At 39.6% G+C, this 23,626-nt stretch overlaps 1 protein-coding gene and 1 pseudogene across 8 annotated transcripts in view; both read right to left on the bottom strand.

The window, feature by feature from the left end:
• LOC116096412 (BEN domain-containing protein 5) overlaps nucleotides 1-23,626 on the bottom strand; it is a 1,197,642-nt gene that overhangs the window by 440,591 nt on the left and 733,425 nt on the right. The gene's annotated exons all lie outside the window — the stretch shown is intronic.
• The window catches only part of LOC116095224, a 38,330-nt pseudogene continuing 29,128 nt past the window's right edge, over nucleotides 14,425-23,626 (bottom strand).

The following is a 23,626-nucleotide window of genomic DNA, read 5'->3' as shown; positions in this document are numbered from 1 at the left end:
GTAGCCAACATCAAACTAAATGGAGAGAAACTTGAAGCAATCCCACTAAAATCAGGGACTAGAGAAGGATTTTTTTTAAATCTACCATGAATTGAACTCTGCTTCTGGTAGCTGAATTGCTTTGTCACCCAAAGATAAGAAACTGGTGGTATAAATGTCATCCCGAAGTTAGTTTGAGTCTTTGTAGAAAAACTTTGCCGACAAATGGTTTGAAAAAGTCCTCAAATGTCATTCAGGATAGACATGCTCTCATTCCTACTCTTGTAACTGGCAAGCCTAAGTCCTTTTGTCTATCAAATGGTACAGATGATTGGAAGGTTCTTAAAGTACAGATGCCTTTGACCTGACATAATGTACTAACTTCCTTTTATTTCATGAGTAGTTCAAAGATAGGGCATTTAGTATGCAAAGGAGAAAGGAGTATTCAAAACCTACCCAAATGCCTCAAAGAATTACAATATCTTAAATTTAGAAGAACCTTTAAAAGTCCTGTAGTTCAACATCCTCGGGGACTCTGGAGACTTGGAAAATCTTTGGGAGTAGGGAGCTAGCTCATTACCTTTTCAGGCATTCCTATCAATTATTAGAAAGCTTTGATTGACTAAAAGTCAGTTATTTGTTCCATCAAAATTCATTCATTTATCACCTAGAAAGTCAAGGACTGCATAAGGAACTGGAACCCCGCATATGAATGAGATCTGACCTCTTGTGTATGGTGGCTCAGCACTGAACTGGGGAGTGTAATTGGAGGAATAAGAGGGAGAATGGAGGGGAGTAACTCAAGACGATAATTGCATTGTTTTAGCAAAAGTAGTCTATTAAAATTTACTCAAAGACAAAGTCAGACTGCAGTTGGCAAAGAAGGTAGAATAAGTTGGAAAGGGAGTCACAAGTTGAAAGGAAGTCCTGAGCTGAAAGGGTGTCCCGGGCTGAAAGGGAGTCCCGAGTTGAAAGGGAGTCCTGAGCTGAGGGTAAGTTTGATGTCAGAGGCTGAACAGAGAACAGTGGAGACAGACTGTGGGGACAAACTGAGTTTACCTCCTGATTCTGCCACTTCTCACTGTGTAATCTCCAGTAAGTTTCTTTCTTTTTAATTTGAGAATTTCATGAGTGTACATAATTTTTATAAAGCAAACAAAAATTGTATACAATTTAAAAGAATTAAGTGAACTCCCAAGTCCCTATTCTCTAACTCCAACTTCCTATTCTTTAACTTCCAGACTCCGCTCACCAGAGCTCTCCCATAACTTTACATACTCCTTCTAAATCCAACTGATGTTGTTGACATGGGTGTGGTATAGAGTCTCCCATGAAAGCATGGAGAGCCTAGTTGGTGCTGCATCCTTGAAGGAAACTGTAAATTTTTCATGCATGAAACAGATGAGGGTTGGTGAGAAGGTTCAGCAGGTAAAGGTGGTTTCTGTCAAACCTGATAATTCAAGTTCTGTCTTTAGGACTCACATGATGGAAGGAGAGATGTTACTCTGGCAACTCCTCTTCTGATTTCTGTATGCATCTTACTGCACACAGTGTTACACCATTAAATAAAACAGAGATGGTAAGAGTACCTAGATGGTAGGATTAATATGAGGGTTGTTAATTGTATTTTACATGAAGTAAACTTATGGAACTGTACCTATACATAGAACATGCAGCCAGTTAGCCTTATTACTAATTAAGACACACAACTAATGTTAGCAAATAGTGATATTTGTTAGTAGAGTAGTAATAAGAGCGGTAGAAGAACAACTTGGGATATTGCTTGGCATATTTGGAAGTGATAGTGATAGCTGCAGTAGTATTTGTGATGCTAACACAAACATAGGTAGCAGCTATCATAGTAATAACATAGAGATCAGGACATGGGTCCCAAAGCAAGGATCATGGTTAATAGAGTTCTGGGAGAGGAGTACAAGGGCCTTTACTCTACAGCGTGTTTCCTGCTTTTTTCCCCTCATCATCTACTGAGTATGAGCCTGTGAGCAAACCAGAGAGTGAGCCAGAAAGTAGCATTCCTCCATGGGTTGTGCTTCAAGTGCCTTCTTATGTTCTTGCTCTGACTTGTCTCAATGATCAATTTTTGACCTAGAAATATAATCCAAATAAACCCTTTCCTCCACAACTTGCTTTTGGCCAGAGTATTTTATTAAAGCAACAGAGAAATAGGTAACACACTGCCCAAAGTCCATTGTAAGTGCTTACTCTGTGTATGGAATGGGGCTCCACAATTTAGAGTCAGAATGCTGCCCTAGATGGTTAGTCACCCTGGAAATACCTAGATATATACATTCCATTTATTCAAAAGTTTTAAAAGTGCATAGTAGGCCCGGCAATGCTTTGCAAGCCATAGATTAATCTCCACTAAGAACATCGTCTCCTCTTTTTTCCATTCTTCTCCCCTTCTAAAGGGAACATCCAGTGGCCAAAGGAGGAAGCCAGCCCAGTGACAGAAGAGAGAGGCAGTTGTATCACTGGAGTTCAGGATAGGGGCTACACTCCTGCAGCTGGAATGAAAACTTAATCAACATTCAGATTAGTGTATCGCTGTTTACAGGGGTTGAACTCAATTAAAAATTTCAACTACAATTTTGGCTCAGGTACCATGAGACAGGATTTGATGATTCTGGGCTTTCACCCCAATTTTAACATGCTTTCCTGGAAAGAGATAGCTGGGTCAGATGGACTTAGACATCAATTTAGACCCTTGGCATAAAAATGTAATGAAGTTCTGCTTGGAATTCCAAGCAATTCAGTTAAATTTCAGAATCAGCTGTCTCCATGGGGTCTTTTCTTCCCTTGGTTTACTGTTTTCCTTGCATTTGATGGCATTTTATAATGGGATGGTATAGTGCAGAAGCATTGAACACGGAATCACACAAATCTGGCTTCATCTACTAGGTCTATGAGTCTTAGTTTTTTTTCACGTGTACAACAGACATTTATATATACATATATAATACATTATATATTATATAAAAATACATAATGCATTATACATAACACATATATGTATATGCATACACCTATACTCCCTGGTACACACATACATATATACATACATACATACATACATACATATATATACATATATACATATATATGTACACACACATACACACACACACACACACACACACACACACACACACATATATATATAATCTGCCTCAAATGGTGGCCATGAACATTTAAATAGCATAACTGGCATTTTTTTTTTATGTCTTGTGAGACTGGTAACCAACGTTTTCTTTGCTGTGAGACTTTCTATGACAGGTTCTAGCAGGTTATTCTATGTAATGCATTAGTTTATAACTTCAGACCAGGCTTTAGGCCTCAATAGTGGCTTTAATGTGAAAAACCAGTTCTGAATCCTGATTTCAGATTGATTTTGTGGCGTGCTCATACTCATCAACAACCTTCTTTATCTCTGGATCCATCCTTTGCTGTTTTGGTTGGTATAGCTCAGCATACCTCCAGTCCATTCTGGATACAACAAAGGTATCCTTTGACAATACAAATCTGAGTCTCACTTCTCACACAATGGTTTCTCAATGCTGGGAGGTAAAAGACTCAGCTGCCTACCATGGCCTAGAAGACACATTTGGGTCCACCTACTTTTCAAGCCTAATCTTCTTATATTGGCTTTGGTCATACTCATGTCTTTTTAGTTCAGCACATGCCACAGAAACAGTCTTTGACCCCATTGTCTTCAACTTCTACAATAATCTTTTCTATCCACTTATGCCCTGCTTACTCCTTTTCTTTTGAGACAAGATGGCAATATATAGCCTGGGCTGGCCTGGAACTTACTATGTAGTCCAAGCTGGCCTGATCACAGAGATCTGCCTGCATCTGCTTCCAGAGTGTGGGTATTAACAGTGTATGCCACCATGTCTGGTTCTCATTCCCCTTTTTAAATCAACATGCCCTTATTAAATCAGTCCAAAAGTCACATCCATACAGGTATCACCATTAAATTTGAAAATCACATCAAGTTTTCTAACATATACTATGTAACAACTTCTATGTTTTAAAAAATATATTCTTGTTTTAATGCCTATCTTAGTTCTAAACTTCATGGAGGAAGATATGTTTCTTCCCCACAGTATTCTCAATACCTGGTAAATTCTCCAGAGTTGTCAGTATTGAGAGGTGGAATTCTCACACTGATAATCCATTGTAGGTTGGCCTGGAACCACTTATCTTTACCCACTTCGGAATTCTAATGTTTTGCAGACTCTCCATGCTGCTTAGCTCCTGACTCACTTCTAATCTCATGGTTCATTTTCCTCTATCAGTTAGACTCGATAACCAGCATCACATCTGATTGTGCCATCTATAGCTTTTCTCTGACCATGTTATCACTTCAAGGAAAGGAAATCAGCAAATATCTTCTTGGTATTCCTGGCATAGGCACAAGTCTCATGGTTAGTACTGTCAGATATGTGCATTGCTCTGTTGTCCCAGGGCTGTTGTCTGTTCAACTTAAATCTATTGAGCTACCACTGAAGAGTTGGAATTCTGAGGCCTTCATAACACTAGATCTGGATGCCTCGCTGGTCTCTCTTGAGTCCCCCTTCAGCCAGATCAATCACATTAGCCCCCTTTTATCTTGCTTGTTGCACTGGGGCCCAAATATGATCATGCACAGGAAGAAGCTTTGTAAACTTGAAAAGACCAGACACATGTAAGAGATTAAGTGCTTAGTTCAGGCTCTCTTTAATTCACAAGCCAGGTTTTTGCTTGGCACACTCTGCCATCTGGAGAAAGTTCCTATTTCTTTCTTTCCTAGTGACATTACAATCAATGTTTCTCTTCTCCCTCTCTTGTACCAGCACAGATAGAACATGTATTTTTCCCAGTGTACATGGCAGATCTGTTGTCAATAAGCTATGGAGACCACTAATTTTTCAGCTTATGCTAATATACAATATGCTTTGCTACCCAGAGCTTCCTGGCAACCACCCAGAGAGCCAACACCACCATCCCATTACATCTGGATGTGAGCAGAAGTGTTCACGCTGATGATTACATAAGGGTGGGGAATGATGGCACTAGGACTTGGTCTGCACTCACATTCTAGTTTTTGATCTATGGAACTAGGAGCTAGATAAGCAAGTGACACACTGCTCTTACACTGATAAAGTATGTTTCACCCATGTAAAAAAAGACTCATATAATGGTATAAATACATATTTGGTGGTTACTATTTTGAATCAAATGTCCCCACTTTACCAAGGCCATGGGATATAAGATAGGTGTTTGTTTATGCAATCATTTATTCTATAATAACTTCCTAAATGTCTACTGTAGGCTAGACACTGAGCTAGAGTTAAGCAATGTGTCCAGGGAAACATGGAGACTTTATGGCAGACCTTGGATGTCAATAACAGCTATTATTTGCAGAGACTATACTTTAAAGCTAGAATTTGCTAATTATTTTATACACATAGGGTAATATTTACTGTGATCCTAGGAGATAAAAATATTAGGTGCAATTAATTTTTACAATGAGCAAAAAAGCTTAGGAAACTTATATCAGTCTTTTCTAAAGAGTTTTCTGGGGAATTAGAAGATGCTAATGAGATATAGAGGCCAATAAATGATGAGCTAGAAATAATCTTGCACATGAATTTTCTAAAGAAAGTTAAGCAACAGCTCTAATACAGAGGCCATGAAGTGTAATGGTTATCTATTTCTAATATCTCTAGGAAACAGCAAGGTAGGTTTGGGAACCAGATTCCTCACTTATAAAATTAAGAATAACCATCCTTCTTTTGTGATGCTACTGTGCAGATCAGATTACTGGAAGTGTCCACATGCTCTCACTCCATGCATCTTCTCACTCATCCAAGCCTCTGAGATCTCAGTTCAAATGTTACCGTCTTAGAGAAACCACCCTACCTGCTCTCTGCAGGAGCCCCATGATACTTTTTTATTTTCTACATTTGATCAGACTATTTGACATGCCATCTGTAGTTCATTTGCTGGCTCTCTGACTGAGCAAAGTGTGTGCCTTACACTCTTCTTGATTCCCATTCTTGTGTTCTTCTCCCTGTGTGCTGAGTCAGCCATACTGCTTAGGAAAGAGTACCGGAGTAAGTCCAAAGAAAACCAACAGTTCACCTGACTCCAGAGAGGAGCTTCACCCCACGGACTCCTTCACTTAAGGAGTCCATCCCTCCAGCTGACCGATGCATAGAAGGATTACAGCAGCTTCCTTCCTCCTTTCTGCCCAACTACTTCTTGGTAGCCCTGAGACCTGAACAAGAAGTCTACAGATGATAGGATCTACTGTCCCGGAAAGCAGAGCCTTTGCAAGTTCAGTTTAACTGTGGGAATTTCACAGACCACAGGGTTGAGTGGAGAGGGGACCTGCATTCCTGGAGCTTCTCTTACCCTTTAAAAAGTGTATCATTTCACTTTAATTTTGATTTTCCATGTAAATGAGTTATGAAATTAATGAAAGGAAAATAACCAGAAGAGGAGACGTCCTATTACTTCATGAATTTGTGACAATGGAGTTGATATTTCTGAACATAACTTTAGATGTAAAAGGATCACTGATGTTCCTTTAATGTCATGAGGACAAAAAGGTTTTCCTGTTGTGTACTTGCAGCTGATGAGACCCAGGAGAAAGACGTTGTTTCCTGTAATTACATGGTTGCCAGGGTAACTGTGTACAGAACTTAGCCTAAGGACTGGTTAAAAAATAAAGTACCTTACAAATTTGTGCAAGATTATTTCAAAGAGGCTGGGCCAATCATGGCACCAAGGAATCGTTGTGGCATTGTAACTGCTTGCTAAGTGTTCAGGGAATGACACTCAAGACCACCTTTCAGGCGCTTTCTGCCGAGAACCATTTTAATGAGTGTTTTCTAGAAATGGAAGTCTGTAGGTAAATTTTAAATGCCCCCACAACTCCTTCGCCAAAATAAAGAAAAATGACAAAAAATATAAAAAGGCAACAAACAAGTATGCTTGATTGTAGTTTACACATACACACAATGTTAGAAAACACTAATTTTACAGTTCATAAAAAGGAGGAATATTTTTCTCCTCTTAAATATTTCACACAAAGATTATATTTGGTTTGCTTTTGAGAACTAAATTATTTTCAAGTTGTTTTAAGTACATTGCCTTTACTGAGAATTGCTATGCTCTTTTATAGTTAATCATTCTTTCTCCTTTCATAATTATCTTATAGACATTAATATATAATCAACATATTAATTATATTATTAATTAATAACATTAATAGAGCATACATAAAATGCCATGTATATGCACATATGTGAATATATGTGTATGTGGGTCATACATACATTCATAGATATGGCATTCAGCATTTGGCAAGTTTTTAGTAACTTGAAAATAGAAAATTTCAGAGATTAAGTTCAAGTTTTATTTAGTGCAGAATTCTTTCTAAAATATAATTGTTAACTTTCCTTAAGTTTATCCAGGGGCAGGGAGCTCACTACCTTACTTGGTAGTCTACCATTAGCAGACGGCAGACTTTTTTATTATGGTAGATCTGCTTACATGCTGCTGTCCATCAGACCTTGTGAGAACACAGACAGACAGGCAGACTGCTTTTTCAGTGAAGCAGCACTCCATGTGTTAATGAGGCAGTTCTGTGTGCTGATGGACAAATATCTCTTCTGGTTTTCAGTTTGTAGTACATTACATGGGGACAGTAAAAGTCTTTCCATTTCCTTGTCAAGACTTCTGCTTAAGATGGAATGACAAACAGAAAACTAGTTTGGAATCTCTAAAGCATCACGCACCATGACTATCACTCTGGTCCCCAGTTTTCCTAACTTTACCTGGCTGGAGCAGACCAGTCTGTCCAGTCTGTCTCTGCTTGGGGTAAAAGTGAGAAAAATAACCATTTGCTAGTTCGGCTCTGCCCTCTATAGTCCCAAGGCGAAGAAACTGGTCTGTATTTCTTGGTTCTGCTTGCTGCTTTCTCAGCCCGGAGCCTTTGCTTTTCTCCCCAGGTTCCTTCCTCAATGTTGCTCACCCATTTACTTAAATGCTGTTTTGACGAGGTAGCCTATTTTGGTAAGTGCCTCAGGGGAGCTGCAGAAAGGTTTAATTCCCTTTCTTTTCTCTAATGTTTATCTAATGGTAAAGGATTGAGAATAGGTTTGACATCCCTCGAGACTCTAGGCTGAACGATTCAGTAATATATGTGTCTAGGGGCTGGCTGCAAGACAAAGCTTTCTGAAGGGAGTATGTGAGGACACATATCCATGGCAGGTGGGGTCTCTCATCAGTAGGTATCCTAGGAGCTGAATATAGGGAAAGATGTATGTACCACAGGATTTGGAGGTGAGCACAACCAAGTGGGATTGCTGCTCCACAAGGCATCCGTTGTTCAAGTGTAGGTAGGTATTGAGCCTTCATGCTCAAAAGAGAAGATTGAAAGATAAATTCTATGCTCATCTGAGATGGAAGAGGGACACTGTGGGAATCCATGGAATTTCAAACTGAGTATACAAGTAAGGCTCTTCAGAGGCCTCCCTCCATCTCCTCTTCCAGCAGCATTATCCATCCCACGGATGATGTCACCTTTTACCTGGATCCTTAATCCACAAACTTGGGAGTCCTTTGAGAAATTTACAACTAGGCTTGAAAGAAGCCTTCAGCTCCTACAACTTTAACTTCATTTTATTCTATTCAGTCCCCTTCCTGGTCCCAAGTTTTAGGATTTGAATTTCATCCTCAGTTACGTTATCCATCTCTCTGAGTTCCTCTTTTGTGATTAAGCTTCTAGTGTGTATATCTGAGCCACCAAGTCCTGTACCCTGCTTCTGGAAGCCAACCTTGAATTTCATGATTTTATTTGTCAATTAATTTAGTTGACAAGCATGGAGACTATACAAAGTTATTAAGAGTTCAAATGGATCAACACTATGGACTTAATCAATTTTGATTACAATCTCCTTGGTGATTACTTTCAAACCCACACATTTGAAAATAGGATCCATTTTTCTTTTGATTCAAATCTGTTTTCTACTGATTAGAATGTTGTTTCTAAAGTAAAAATTATACCATTTGTCTGCCTAAAATTCACTAGTGTTTCTTCATTGTCTGATTCCGTATGAATAAAGCTGAATTGTATAAATTCCCACTTCTCCCTGTCTTCCTTTACTGGATCTCCTTTGGAAGGAGGACCGACTTACCTGTGCCAATGGACAAGAATCTGTCTTCTGTCCATCTGTGCTCTTATCTTTGTGGGGTGAGTTTGCCTATGGAATGCACAGCATTCGATTTGTGCTCTGTGCTATCTCTCTCCTGCCTGTGTCTGGGATGGTAGAATGAATATCCAGAGTTCAGGATATGCTGTCACCCACTTCAGTCATGCTCTCTAATCCAGCTTTACTGTTTCAAGTAAAACAACAGTGTTTTACTTGACTCCATCTTTCAGCCAGATTTGATCTTGCATGAGGAGCAAGGTTTGAGTTATTGCGTTCCTCAAACCACATCACTAAGGACTTCATTCAAGTTCTCCAGTCTTATACAAAGTAGGAAAAGGTCTATGTCACTCTTATGTCAGGTCTGAGCATTTGCTTTTGTAGAGCTGTTTACATCCTGTACTTCGTTCCATCTTTCAGAAAGTAACCGTCTATGAAAACAAACTAGGCTTCATGGCAATCTTATCCAGGCATGTAGAAGAAGGTTTGCATTAGGTTTGCTCTCTGAGCGGCAGGCTCAACAGAACTCAACCCCTGCTCCCCCCACCTCCTCCATACACAGCTAAGAGAGCTGCAGACTAATATTTGATTCTGATATCAAAGTGGCTTTGAGTTCTCCAGTAGGCAAAACTTGAGCATTTGCTGGTATTGAAGAGGCCATCCTCAATCTGGCTATGACACTTGCTTGAGTACATGAGAGAAAGTGAATCACCCTTGCCACATTTATAAATAAGAGTGAAAAAAGGGTTTTACTGATTGATTAAAAAGAGCTTCTTTTTCTTTTCATCTTATATTCACAGAAAATTATGGTAAGCACACAAAATGATGCAATTTCAGATGAAGGAGCATGGCTTTTGATGAGCGACTGCTGAGATTCAGAGCAATGCTGGGGAGGGTCCCTTAGAATTACAATCATAAGGACCTTGGAAATTTCCATTAAAAGAATGTCTGGAGAGAGCACTGTACTTCTGAAAGCATGATATGTCATAATTGGAAGGAAACCTAACATATATACCATCCACCTACCCCCCTTGGGATATGGATAAATGTGACTTTTTTGAGGTCCTTAAGTTAGGCTGACAGAGAACAGACAAGATTTTAACTAAGTCTCCAATTCCCAGCCCAGAATTGGTTTGTTTGAACTACTTTTGGAAGAAACAACCTACTGTGCAGGTGAGACTATTAATCCTAGAATGGTATATTATTTGAAGTGTCACACCTGAATAGTGGGAAAATTAAAATTAGCGTTGTAGGATACAATGAGTGAAAGTTATCTTTCAAGCTATCATAAACTTAGGCCTTTGATCTTTATATATTATTAGTAATAGTTTTGCTTTACAGGTCCCCCACCACCACCATGTAAATACTATTGTTTTCATTGTTCACAATGCCTTTAAGAAATAAAGTACTTAGAGACCTCTTGTTTTAATTTTGGGTTCCAAGTATATGCTGCTGTTTACTGCTACTCCAGAGCCCACCATCTTGCTTGTAAACATTTGATTTTTGAAATTATTATTTATTTGTAATCAGTACATAGTGTTTGATAAATTTGGAAATTTAGAAAGTAAATAAAATCAAGTGCTACCTTAGGTAATTATGAAGTTTATATATTCAACACTAAAGTGGGGGCTTTATAGATTCCCAGAGCATAGATAAAGTGTTGACAAGGTGAACCGTGTGAGAATACTGATCATAGACAGCCACTGCTATAGTTCCCCACAGCCTCTGCTACTTCTGATTAGTAGACACTTTGGGCAATAGGTTCTCAAAGTACTGGTATAAGTGACAGACAGTCTTGGACTTTTGTTATCATTCTCACATCATTAAAACTTTTGACTAAATTCACTTAATTTCTTTAAATCTCAGTTTCCTCATCTTTAAAATTAGGACATTATAATCTATCCTTCTAAGGTTCCTGAAAGGATTAGAACTATAAAGCACTTGAAGGCACACTGCTCAATTAAGATTAGTTTCTTTTCCTATTCCTAAATTATGATTAATGTGCATACGCTGCTGACTAAAGTGATGGTCTTTATACAAACCAAGTCATTTATTCCTCGAGCATCCATCATCCTTTGCTATGCTGAGTACTGATAAGCAATATGAAAAAAATCAATATATTTTCTACCATAGTTATAGCATCTTGAGACTCAATGAATAAGCAAACTGATAAAGGCTATAATTATTATAAGTGATGTAAACGGGCAATCAAGGTCCTGTTAGAGAGCAGGATGATCCACTTTGGAATAGGTGGTTGAAGATGACTCTTCTGAAGATGGTATATCCCCTAAAATTGAGAAGTCAGTGATGAGAAGGGGTGAAGTATTGTTACAAGAAGGGGACTCAACAGCTACCAAAGAATGAGATCAGGGTATCTTTCAAATCCAGCCCTCTGACTATGACTACACAGACTCTCCCATTCCTCCAATAGTATGACTTTACATTCCTTCCTCAAAATTCCTTCCTCAGAAGCCTTTCTTCCATCTCTCCATCAGAATATTGTCCTCCAAAGGTTACATCTCAAACACTCCTTAATCAGTGTTTCCCAAGCAGGCATAGTCTTTCCTTCAGGGTCTCCACAAATGTTTGTGTTTATCTTTGGAACAGTGTGTGACAATGAATGCTTAGTAGTTGTTCTTTAGCCTTATGTTGTGTCTGACTTATGTCAAATATTTGATTAGAATCATTGCATTTGCTTTTGGTAAAAACCTGATGTGTTTAGGAAGTGTTTTTATTACTCTTATTTTACAGAAAATAAACCTGAAAGTTTAGTTACAAGCCCCAGCACCTGGACACTGAGTCTGGATTAGAGCCCATTCATTTTGCCCTCAGATGCCTGAATTTGAAGACTTTCTACTATGATAAAGTACTGTCACTCCACTAGATTCAGATATCCTTGCAGACTAGGATTGGGGTGATCCATCATCAGAATTTCCTTAGCACAAATAAAATCTTTGGCACAGAAGCATTAACTCTTGTTAAAAGAATATTTTGACCATTACAAACCCTTACTGATGAAGACAAAAATCACAAAGCATGTAAACACATCTGTCCCTTCAGCCTTCAGGCTCAACCTGTATTGTGGCCTCTGCTGATCTGATTTGTGCTGCGATTGACAGCCTGGGTCCCTTGCCTTCAGTGTTGTTAATGGCATTAGCATCTAGTCAATAATGCTCAGCATTTCATTTTACCACTTTAATTAACAAATTCAATTTGTTCAAATCACTGTGAAAACAAATTAAAAGCTCAAGACTGAGGCCTCTGGAAGGGAGGGAACACAGGGGCTCTACACAGATTAGGCAGGATGCTGATCTATTCTTTGAAGTTTACAGAGAGATGGACATGTCTGTTCTTCAACCATCTTCCTATTGGGAAAGAAAAACTAAACTAAACAAAAGAAATTAAAGCCTCAGTACTGCAAGACCATCCAGACAAATCAGTTTCTTCATCTTCTAGGACTGTCTTGTTCATTTCCACATTGGCAAGTGGTTGGTTGTCCAATCTGCCCTTCACATTGGTTCTCATTTGTCAAAGGGGCTGTTTTGCTTTGAATACACATTCAACAATAACATGATCTCCTAGTCTAGTGCTTATCTACCAGGGAATATTTTAATTCCAAAGAGACATGACAGTATCTGAACATATTTTGGTTGTTCCCTATAGAGGAAGGGTGTTACTTGCATCCTACACTGCATAGAGCAGTGCTGTTAACTAAGGAATTATCTGACCCCAAAGGACAGTGATGTTAGGTCTATAAAACCCTGCTTCTCATTCCTCTACAAATTTATAAGCATCCTATTTTGTAATTATGATATCTACTAATAGAGGCAAATGAGATAGAGACCACTGCTTCCCATCTAAGAGTTGAGGAAATCACTCAAAGAACACCATTGAGAAGCAGTGATGAAGTCATCATAGCATCTTTGACCACCTTTGGCTGAATTAGAAGAGTGAAGAATATCTTATAGATGCTTTCAGCAGCTTTTGAAAAGTTCAGAGGCATGTGGCTTTTTCATGTCCCTAGAGGCCAGACCCTAATCAGAGTACTCACTCTCTTTACTCATATGATAGGAAATGTGCAACCTGGGGAAAATTGTCTGTGATGAGTGAAGCTGGAAAAATTCTCCTCCCCAACTCATAGTTGTTATATCTGATGACTCTCAATGAGCCATGCTTCTGAGTAGAAGGCAGAAGACACTGAAAAGATCTTGGCTCATACTCATTGGTCATTCAGTTTGAGGATTAAATTATCCTTTCTATATTAAATAAGAAAGAATGACTAAAATCAAAGTGATTCAGAAGTTCATGGCATGCAAAACCAAACTTTAAAGCATAAATACGTAGGCCAAATCCATGGATACATTTAATGAATGGGGCAGGAATGGTGACTGTAGGACGAAAAAGGGATGGGGGTAGGAAAACTGATGGAAGTTATTGAAGATGATCCATAGAAGCTTCAGAGAGACCTTGTATAAAGTAAAGAAATTGCAGCAAGACCAAGCTTCCATAGATGCTGAACTTCAAGGGCAGCACTGTCTCCTAAAATAGCCAATGTTAGATGCCTGGCAGCTTGAGTATGTGCCCCAGATTAAAGGCTCTGTATATGAATCAGAAGAGATGGGTCACTAGTTCTGTTATACTGTGGAGTTCAAGGTGTTTGCTATGGGATGCTCTTGAAGCAAGATCACAAAGCTGACATTTCATGGGTTGTCCTGTTGTAAGTGAATTTCTTGCACTGGAATGGAAGATTTGGTGCTTCATTTCATTTGAATAGGTCAGAGATTTCTGGCTCTGATGATAATGGCAATGATACACTCATGGGAATAAAGCCCGTCTACAAGTGGTTTCCAGGCATACAGGGGCCTAGAATTATGAAGTTCCAGCTAGTTTGTATGGCAGGAGATAAAAACCAAAAGGACTGTATGAACATTTGGAATACTTAAGAGCACTGTAACTATGTGAGGGAGATAAACATTACAAAGAACTAGATTCCCTGCTGGACAGGTAAGGGCACTGACATTCAGAAATGCAGCTAACAGCCTTTAGTTCCATTAACCATGTCAAGACCCAATATTTCTGTTATCTGATCTCATCTTTGAAGCAATATGAAAGATGTTTTGTTCTGCCTCTTTTCAGAATGGTAAGTCACTTACTCAGAGCGGTATACCTAGGAGTCAGCAGAGCTGAATTAGAAGTAGGTTCTCCAAAGTCTCACTAACACGTTTTACCGATCTACAATGTGATGTCCCTTCATGGGAACGAGAGTGTCCAGAAGAGCTCGAATCTCTTGTTCCTGAAAGTGTAAGTGGAAATTGAAGCTAACAAAAGATTATTTCAAACAAAAGTATTATAGATATACTCAACAGGACACTTGACTGTTGTCTTTTGAAGTCTAAGGCTGACATACTCCTCATTTGTTGACCATGGAAAAGCAAATCTTTCAATCAGGTAAAGAATATCTTTATTCCCTCATGATTTGCTTAGTGACAGAAAATGAATTAGCTGTGGTGGGACCATGGTGGAAAGACATGGCTTTAGAGCTAGATTGGCCTAAATTTGAGATCTGAATCGAAGTCTTCCCAATTTAGTAACTCAAGGCAGAAGACTTAATCTTCCAAATTCTCAGGTTCCTTCTCTGCTTAATGGAATAACAAGAAAAGCTAAGTGTGGCTGTGATGATTACAGGAGATATAACTTGGGCAAATGACTGTGAGTAGTGTCTACATCGAAATAGACGTGCAAATATCATTTTTAAGCCTTTCTCTTTTGTTTCAATTCAATACTCGATTCATAGATTTTAAAACAAGGTGGATGGATGGGAGAGATGGCTCAGCAGTCAAGCAGCTCACAAGCACTCACACTAATGGCTCACAACCACCTGCAACTTCAGTTCAGGGGATCCAGTGCTCTCTGTCTCTCTCTGTCTCTGTCTCTGTCTCTCTATCTCTCTGTCTCTCTCTGTCTCTCTCTCTCTCTCTCTCTCTCTCTCTCACACACACACACAGAGTAAATAAATAAATACTTTAAAAGCCAAGCACATCTCTCTCTCTTTCTCTCTCTCTCTCTCTCTCTCACACACACACACACACACACACACACACACACAGAGAGAGAGAGAGAGAGAGAGAGAGAGAGAGAGAGAGAGAGAGAAAGAGAGAGAGAGTAAATAAATAAATAAATACTTTAAAAGCCAAGCACACAGCAAGTACTCAACAAATGAGAATTTGATGGGGGAGGCAAAGGAGGAGTGTCAAGGTGGAAATTATTTTATAATCAACTCAAAGCTGAATCTCATGGTTGTCACCTTCTCACTGCTGGGTGACTTGAGAAAATTACTTTCCTTCTTTCAGCATTCATTTCTGTGTGGGAGAAGTGGAGAGAATACTAATTTTCATGGCCTTTGTAAGGATGGATGATTATACACATAAAGTATTTGCATACTATATACCTAGTAATAAGATGGTGTTTGCTATCAATGTTCCAAATGGAGATTTCACCTCGATTCTTTCATTTTAAACAAATGATCTGAGCATCGTTCTTCCTTTTCTCTAGCTTATTGTCTTTGCTTATGGAAAGAAATGTTGATATTTCAGAACTGTTCTTACTGTGCTTCATGGACTTCTGAGTCTTACCTCTGAATCATCTACACAGCTGCACACTACAAGCATCACACTGTGCTAGAGATAAGAGTAAATGGCAATATTCTCATAGAATTTACATTTTAGTGGGGGTGCAAGTCAGAAACAGTAGAACCACACATTTCTTCCTCAAAGCTTCAAGTGGTTTCAACTGTGTATACTTTTGCCATTGAGGATGAAGTTTATAAGCTCATGCCAAGAGATACTTTGAGTGCCTGATAAAGCTTCTATATGTAACAATGGTAGAGACCTCCCTCTGAAGACCCAGGGAACTACTGAAAGGTATTTTCAATTTAACCAATAAGCATTTGACTCTCTTGGGTCCTTGTACTCCCACAAACACTACCAGTGCGGCATACACCAAATCACACTTAGTAATATTTTCCTAGCAAAGTTCTAGGCATCATGCCATACGACAAAGCTATGAAGATGACTAAGGCATGGTCCCCACTCTTAAATGACTGTTCCTGCAACCCACAGTCCAGGAGAAGAGACAAAGCTAGAGACAAACAGGCAGCTACACATGATTAGGTCCAGCAGAGTCTGAGGTGCTCAGGAGTCTATGGTAGTGGCAGTATGTCTGTGTGTGTGTGGTCTGAGAAGGACTGAAGGTTGAGATTCAGAGTCTATTTCATGGGGTCATAAATCTATTCAGAAAACTGGATCAGTGGAATAGCAGCATGCCAGAGCTATACAGATTAAATGGCATCAGGCTTAGCCTCCTACCCAGGATTGGAAGCAATGTCTTCTGTCACCCCACAATCCTGAGCCTGTGTCAGTCATAGGTAGACACCCATGAGTCAGGCACTAGCCCTTTCCAGTGAGCTCAGGGTAATAGAAAAGCAGTTGGAAAAGTGGCTTGACTAATGTTAGTGATCTAATTTGCTTTCTGTTGCTGTGATAAAACACTGAGTAAAGCCCACTTGGGGAGGAAGGGATTTACTTTATCTTATAACTCATAGTCCATCATAAAGGAAATCCAGGGCAGGAACTCAAGCAAGAACCTGGACCCAGGAATGGAATCAGAGATGATGGACAAACACTGCTTACTGGCTTGCTCCCTATGGCTTGCTCAGCTTTTTAAATACATCCTAAAACCATCTACCCAGGGATAGTACCACTCACAATAAGATAGGCTATTCTACATCAGTCATTACTCAATAAAAAGCTCCTCTGTCTACAGGGAATTGTCTACAGGCCAATCTGATGGAGGCATTTTCTCAGTTGAGGCGCCATTTTCCCAGACATCACTAGCTTGTGTCAAGCTTGCAACTTGAAAAAAAACAATCAACCAGGATAATCAGTGTGGAAGGCAACTTTGGGTAGTTACACCAAGATTGATACAGGCAATGTGGAAACAAATGAACAACAAGAAGACAACTATCTCCAGAAGTAGATTCTTTCAATAGGAACAATGGAAGGGACACAGTCTCTCCATAGAATAAATAGTGCACATGTGCGTGGGCATCTTGGAATTTTATAAGATGAAATAGGAGGAGCTTTGGGGATAGAATTTTGTAGCCTATGCGAGGCTTTTAGACAATTAATCCTTTAAGGACAGACAGGAGAGAGGGGCATGTAAGTACCCCTAATGCTTAGGCTGTCCGGGCACTCAAGTTGAGATTTGATGATTTCACCCCTTCCCTTCCCTCTCCACTCTTCTCCTTTCTGTTTTCTCCCCTCTCTTCTCCATTCATTTTCTCAATAGCCCTTTTCTTTTCTATTCCCTTCTATCTGCCCATTATATTGACTGATTCATAAACCGCTTCCTATACTCAGGCACCAGCACAGCAAGGTCAAAGTAAAACTGTAATCCTGAGACTATAATTGAGCATCGTAAGTTGTTAGAAGAGTTCTCATAAATGCCACAGCTAGCTGATCTCTCACAATTTTCCAAATGTGGAAATAGGCCCAGAGAGAAGAGAGGCCAATCTATACCAAATCACTGAAGTATGAACTAAATGAGACAGCTTTAAACTGCGTGCACACACCCCAGACCTTGTTCTGTTAGAACACACAACCCCTTACTAGACCTGACTTGCTTTTGCAGGTGTCTTATTTCTTGTCCTCTGGGGATATAAATCTCTCTTGCTTTTTGGTTTTCTAAACATGTTCCTGCAGAAGGGTATGAAATTCATTTAAAGCAAGGCTAACCAACTCTCATTGTTACCATGGAGGAAGCAGGGTGAGAAACTCATGCACAATTCAGTTGATTCCTTTACCTCACATGGTCTAATTCTTTCTACCAAATAGAGCTGGGAAAGAGGGAGCACTCTGCTTTAGGTAGGTCTAGCTCTGATCCAGGCCATGGGACAGAGGACCTATTTTTTTTTCCATAAATAAATGACTCAGTCCAAGAGAAATGTTCAAGGTAGTAGCTGATTAAGGTTTCTAAGAGGTGGTATCATAATTTCTTCCCCCGAAGTACTGCTATCTACAGACATGCAGGACTAATAGGGGTAAATCAAGTGGCCCGAGTTCAGCTGGCCATATCATTAATGATAACTCTTACAGACACCAGAAGAGCACATCAGGATGCCTCTCTTTATCATACCACAGTCCTGAGAGTGGGGAGGCACTGCACATATCCTGTGATTTGACTATGCCATCTCGGGTCCAAGAGAAATGCCCTTTAAATCTCACAGTCAGAACACTAGAAATAACAAAACCAGACCCAAACTTCTGGGTCAGTAACAATAGTTTGACATTTGTTAAAGTTTGTATGTACTTGAGATCTTTCCCAAAGGCCCCTCTGTTAAGGGCTTAATCCCTGGGTTGAGGTATATACAAAAAGTGGGGCCTGGCAGGAATCTTGAAATAGTTGAGGGTGTGCCTTCAAGAGTTTCTGGGGTACCCTAGCCCCTTACCCTTCCTTAGTTTTCTGCTCTCAGCCATGGAGGTACTTTTGCTTACCACACACCTCCACCACAATGATATGGTTTGTCACAGGTTCAAAATTAAATTAAAACCTCCAAAACTATGACAAGTTGATAACTTTAGGTGTTTTGTTACCTTAAAAAAACTAATGTGGGATTCCATATATATGTGTGTATATACATACAACAAATCCTACCAGACATCTATCTATCTATCTATCTGTCTATCTATCTATCTATCTATCTATCTATCTATCTATCTATCTATCTATCTATCCAAACACACACACATTTTTCTCCTTACAAAATCCCAGACAACATAACGATTGATATTTTTATTTTATGGGTGAAAAGAGTAAGGCTTTAAGAGAGATAGAGTGGAGAAGCAACAACCAGTTAACCCTCATTCTTTTGTCACTGGCAAGATAAGAAAGCTGAACAAGATAAGAGCATGGAGCCCCTCTAACTCTATGCTTTATTTTATTAGAAGGCAAAATGTCTGCAATGTACTCAGTCCATGGATCAGCCCTAGCTGTCAGACTCCATGCCAGTGTTCAGAGACTTAAAAACAAATGGCATCCATTCTAACTATAAGCACTCACAGGAGAGTGGAGAACACAGACTCAGAAAATGGTGGTTAATGGAAGTCAGGGGAAGAAGGACCTGAGAACTTTAGAGCTGAGGAAGTCAATGAGGATAATGGGCAGGCCACAGGAAGCTTGGTCTATAGAAGAGCAGGGAGGAAGGATAGGTCTGCATTGGAGCCCCAGGGCACACTGGAGGCACCTGGCAAGGTGTCTCCCTCTCCAAGAACATCCTCACCTCTGGGCTCTCATGTGTTTTCTGTCACCCTAGGATCTGTCCCTGTCCCCACACTAGAATAAACTTCTCTCTGACCAGCAACTTCCTTGCCAACTTTCTTCTTCTACCTCATCCAGTTAACCCTCATTCTTTATTAGGAATCTCATTTACAAGTCATTTCCTGAGGAAGGCCTTTCCTGGTGCCTCAGGTTAGGTTGGGTCTCTTGACATCCATTCTTCTCTTCCATCACATCTAAAAATAATTTATCGTGTGCTCCATGGCTTCACACGTATGCTCTTGATAGGATGAGAGTCTCACAAAGGGAAAAGGCTCGTATACATTGTTTTCTCTCCAGTAGAATAGAATGTTAGTAGCTATTGGCTGTATTAAGTAGAGTTGTAATAAATGCTTGCAAAGTGAACATTTATAGGGGTAAGGATAAGGCAACTTCTACCTTTCCTTTATCCATTACATTGAAATCCACATCTCTGAGGTTTAGTTACACCTTTTTAATGCCTCTTAGGACATCAATCCTATTTCTTTCTTTCTTTCTTTCTTTCTTTCTTTCTTTCTTTCTTTCTTTCTTCCTTCCTTCCTTCCTTCCTTTCTTTCTTTCTTCCTTCCTTTCTTTCTTTCTCTCTTTTTCTTTTTGGTTTTGTTTTGCTTTTATTGTCAATTAACATCAACTGAACCCTTAGGACTTCAAGTGCTCAAAATGAGTTCATAAAATAAATGGCTAATTGAAATCTCCTAAGTGTCTCATTGCATTTACTCACCAAATAGTTTACTACTCAATGGATTCTAGAAGCCCATAGACACTCACAAGGTAGGCTAGATTCCACCTACAGTTTTCACAGGAGGATTAGAGGGAAAAAAAGTCTGATTAAAAAACCATCTTACACTAAAGTACATAGAAAAATATTATACTTTAAGATCTCTCTCTCTCTCTCTCTCTCTCTCTCTCTGTGTGTGTGTGTGTGTGTGTGTGTGTGTGTGTGCGCGCACACATGTGCATGTCCTCACTCCTTTCCTTGCTCTCACTCTTTACTGTTAGATCCAGGTCAACAGGATACTAGGAGCATTAAGATAACAATGGAAAGTATCTTTGTGAACACCATTCCACAAAAGCCTGACTATCGGTATCTTTATCTTTTCACATAGGCTGAAAACCAGATCTGTAGAAAGTAGAATGCCTCCTTTTACTTATAGACGTAGAAGAAGGCAGGAGAAGGTGAAAATCTTGGCTAAGGCATACAACTAAGAGGCATAGCAATGTAAGTAGGACTGAATAGGAACTCTCCCTCTTCTCTCCACACTGGCCAGTTCTGTAGATCTTTGCTGACAGCTGTTTTAGGTTCAGGCTGGCTGCTCTCTTTTTTTGCTCTTGGTGAGCCAGACCTCTCTCCTGGAGTCCCAGTGACAACCTGCCTGCCCCAGCTGCCCTCACTGAGCATAGCCCCTCTGTAGATGGCTCAGCTTCCTTTCACTGATTCATCTCTGTGCCATGTGTTTTCAGATTTGTTTAGAAAATATCAACATTTTTGCAGTTTCCTGAGCTGGGTCCTGTCCTCCTCCACTGTTAACTTGGGCCATAGATATCTGCTTTAATTTAACCTGAATCTCAATACCAGTGTTTTCTGAAATCTGAACTCTCTATTTTGTACTTACTTACAAAAAAATTTAAAGATTTTACTTATTTTTATTTTATGTGTATGGTTTTTTGGGCCTGTATATCTGAGCATTATCTTTATGTGGATGTCTATAGAAGATAGAAGAGGCCAGAAGAGGGGATCAGATCCCCTGGGACTAGAGTTGTAAATAGGTGGTTGTGCATTGTCAAGTGGGTGCTGGAAATTGAACCTGGATCCTCCAGAAGAGCAGCTACTGCAGAGATGGCCACTGATTCATCTCTCCAGCCCCAACTTTCTTAAACTTTTTGATCTACTAGTTTCAGATAAAGTATCTCAAGATGAAAAGGTGAGGAAACAATGCCCTTTCTGAGGAATCTTGGTGACATTATTCACACCATTTTTATAAGTGACATTTAGTTGACTGATAGTTCTGTGACACTGAGCATGTACAAAACACTGTATCAGCAAGGAAGACAGGACAGTCAGGGACGTGGAAGGAATTGCTTCAGTCCTGGTAACTGACAGAAAGAGGTACAGGCACGAGAGACAGAAAAAAATGGTGCCTGGAATACGGGCAGTGATATGAATTGAGCACTCCTTCTCTGGTGCAGAATGCTATAGCATCTATAGCACTCAAGAAGCAGTAAAGTAGGAACCCGTATTCTGAAGAAATGCCAGAAATCATCCAGAATGTACTTCCTAACTGAAATCTGTCTGTCTGTCTATCCATCCATATATATAAGTATATGAAAAGAGAGATACAAAAAGACAGACAGACAGACAGACAGACAGAGGGGGTTTGCTATCTGGAGCTTCTAAAAGAGGTTGTGTGTGTGTGTTGGCAGGGGTGGAGGTGATCCCTTGCTCCAAGGGGCATAGCGAGGATAGCATGAACCAAATTTCGACTCCTTAGGAAATCCAGTGAGACTGTGGGGACAGTGAAATTGATAGACTGGCTTGTGATTCTGGTACTTTCGAAGGCTGTAGATGCTGAGCACATGTGGGATGCACAGAAGGTAGAATGTATATTATTTCAACTCCCATGATGATTTGGGGAGAGTAGACCATCAATATAGGTAAGAAGCACTGACAGTAAGAGACATGTGACATATTCCCAAGTTATTGCTGCCATTGAGTGCACTTCAAAACCTTTAATGGAATCCATACAAAAGACAGCTGAGAACATCCTCCAAGAACAGAGACGTGAGAGCCAGATCAGGAGTGTGCTGGGCAGGTGCTGTCTGATGTTCTTGTCCCTTCTTTTCCACTTCATCCTTGGGAACTAGTAGAAGAGAGGAATGAAAAGCAAGGAAGGCCCAATTCTCGATCTGTCTGTCTGTCTTTCTACCATCCATCCATCCATCCATCCATCTATCCATCCATCCATCCATCTATGTATCTATAGACCTGCAAGCTCCCAGATAGAAACCATCCTTGTTTAGACATGTGGGACTATGGAAAAAGATAGATAATAGAGTCCTGGGTGTTGATAGTAGTGCTACATTAGACATTAGACACTTTAAATCACCAAACAGAGTTTTGTTTTGTTCTGGCTTTTCTTTGTTGTTTACTAATTAATGAGCTTTCTATTACTGGAAAAATTTCATCCAGCACAAGATACCAACTCTGAGTAGGCCTGAAGCACTGGTGGGAGACAAAAGCAGAGCTGCTTTTATGAACATTCAGACTCTGAGTCTAAATGTCATACCAGTGTGTTATTGGCTACACACAAAGTAACACATTTAACCCTCAAGAACAGCAATGTTATTGTTCCTATATTAATAAATGAGGAACCTGAGACACAAGTAGATTAAGTAACTTGCCCTGGGTCAGCAAGTAGACAAACATAATTACTGTGTAAACTGTATGAACTTCCTGTCAGTGAGAATATATTTGATCCTTAGATATATCTTCACTGTTCTGCAGGAACAACACAGACTGCTCAAGGTCTGCTTTCAGAATACAATGCTGCAAATGAGTATAGAAGAAAGGCTTTAGCCTTCAAACCAGTCAGCCTGGGCCAAATGACATCAGAAATGATTCATTAGGACCTTTCTCAGAAATTTTAGCTCCCTCTTCTAGTCCTGGCTAGGAAATAACTGATAATACCCCCATTCCTATATTTTAGTTTACTAGATCAAGGCTACATTTGCTAAGTGAGGTGACCCAAGGACTTTCTGCTACCTAACAGATTGTGCCATTTAGCCATACCTTATAATTTTCCCCCTCTTGCTGCTTTTGGAGTGTTTTGCAGGGAGGATACCTCATCCATTGCCCTCTATCTTTCTTACTTCAGCCTATTTCTATAGAATATCTATCCTCAATATTTACAATCCCTCAAATTATAACTAGACACTCATAGTTACTACATGACACTGTCTATGCCATTTTCTGAAGAGTCTGAAAAATCCAGATAGAATGTCTAGGCAATGCAAATTATATAAGATGGATATGTGTGTATGTGTCTCCATGCATACAT

Source organism: Mastomys coucha, unplaced genomic scaffold, assembly GCF_008632895.1.
Source record: "Mastomys coucha isolate ucsf_1 unplaced genomic scaffold, UCSF_Mcou_1 pScaffold18, whole genome shotgun sequence".
Taxonomy (NCBI): Eukaryota; Metazoa; Chordata; class Mammalia; order Rodentia; family Muridae; genus Mastomys; species Mastomys coucha.
Note: the sequence above shows the minus strand (reverse complement) of the source record. Positions and strands in the feature narration are given on the sequence as shown.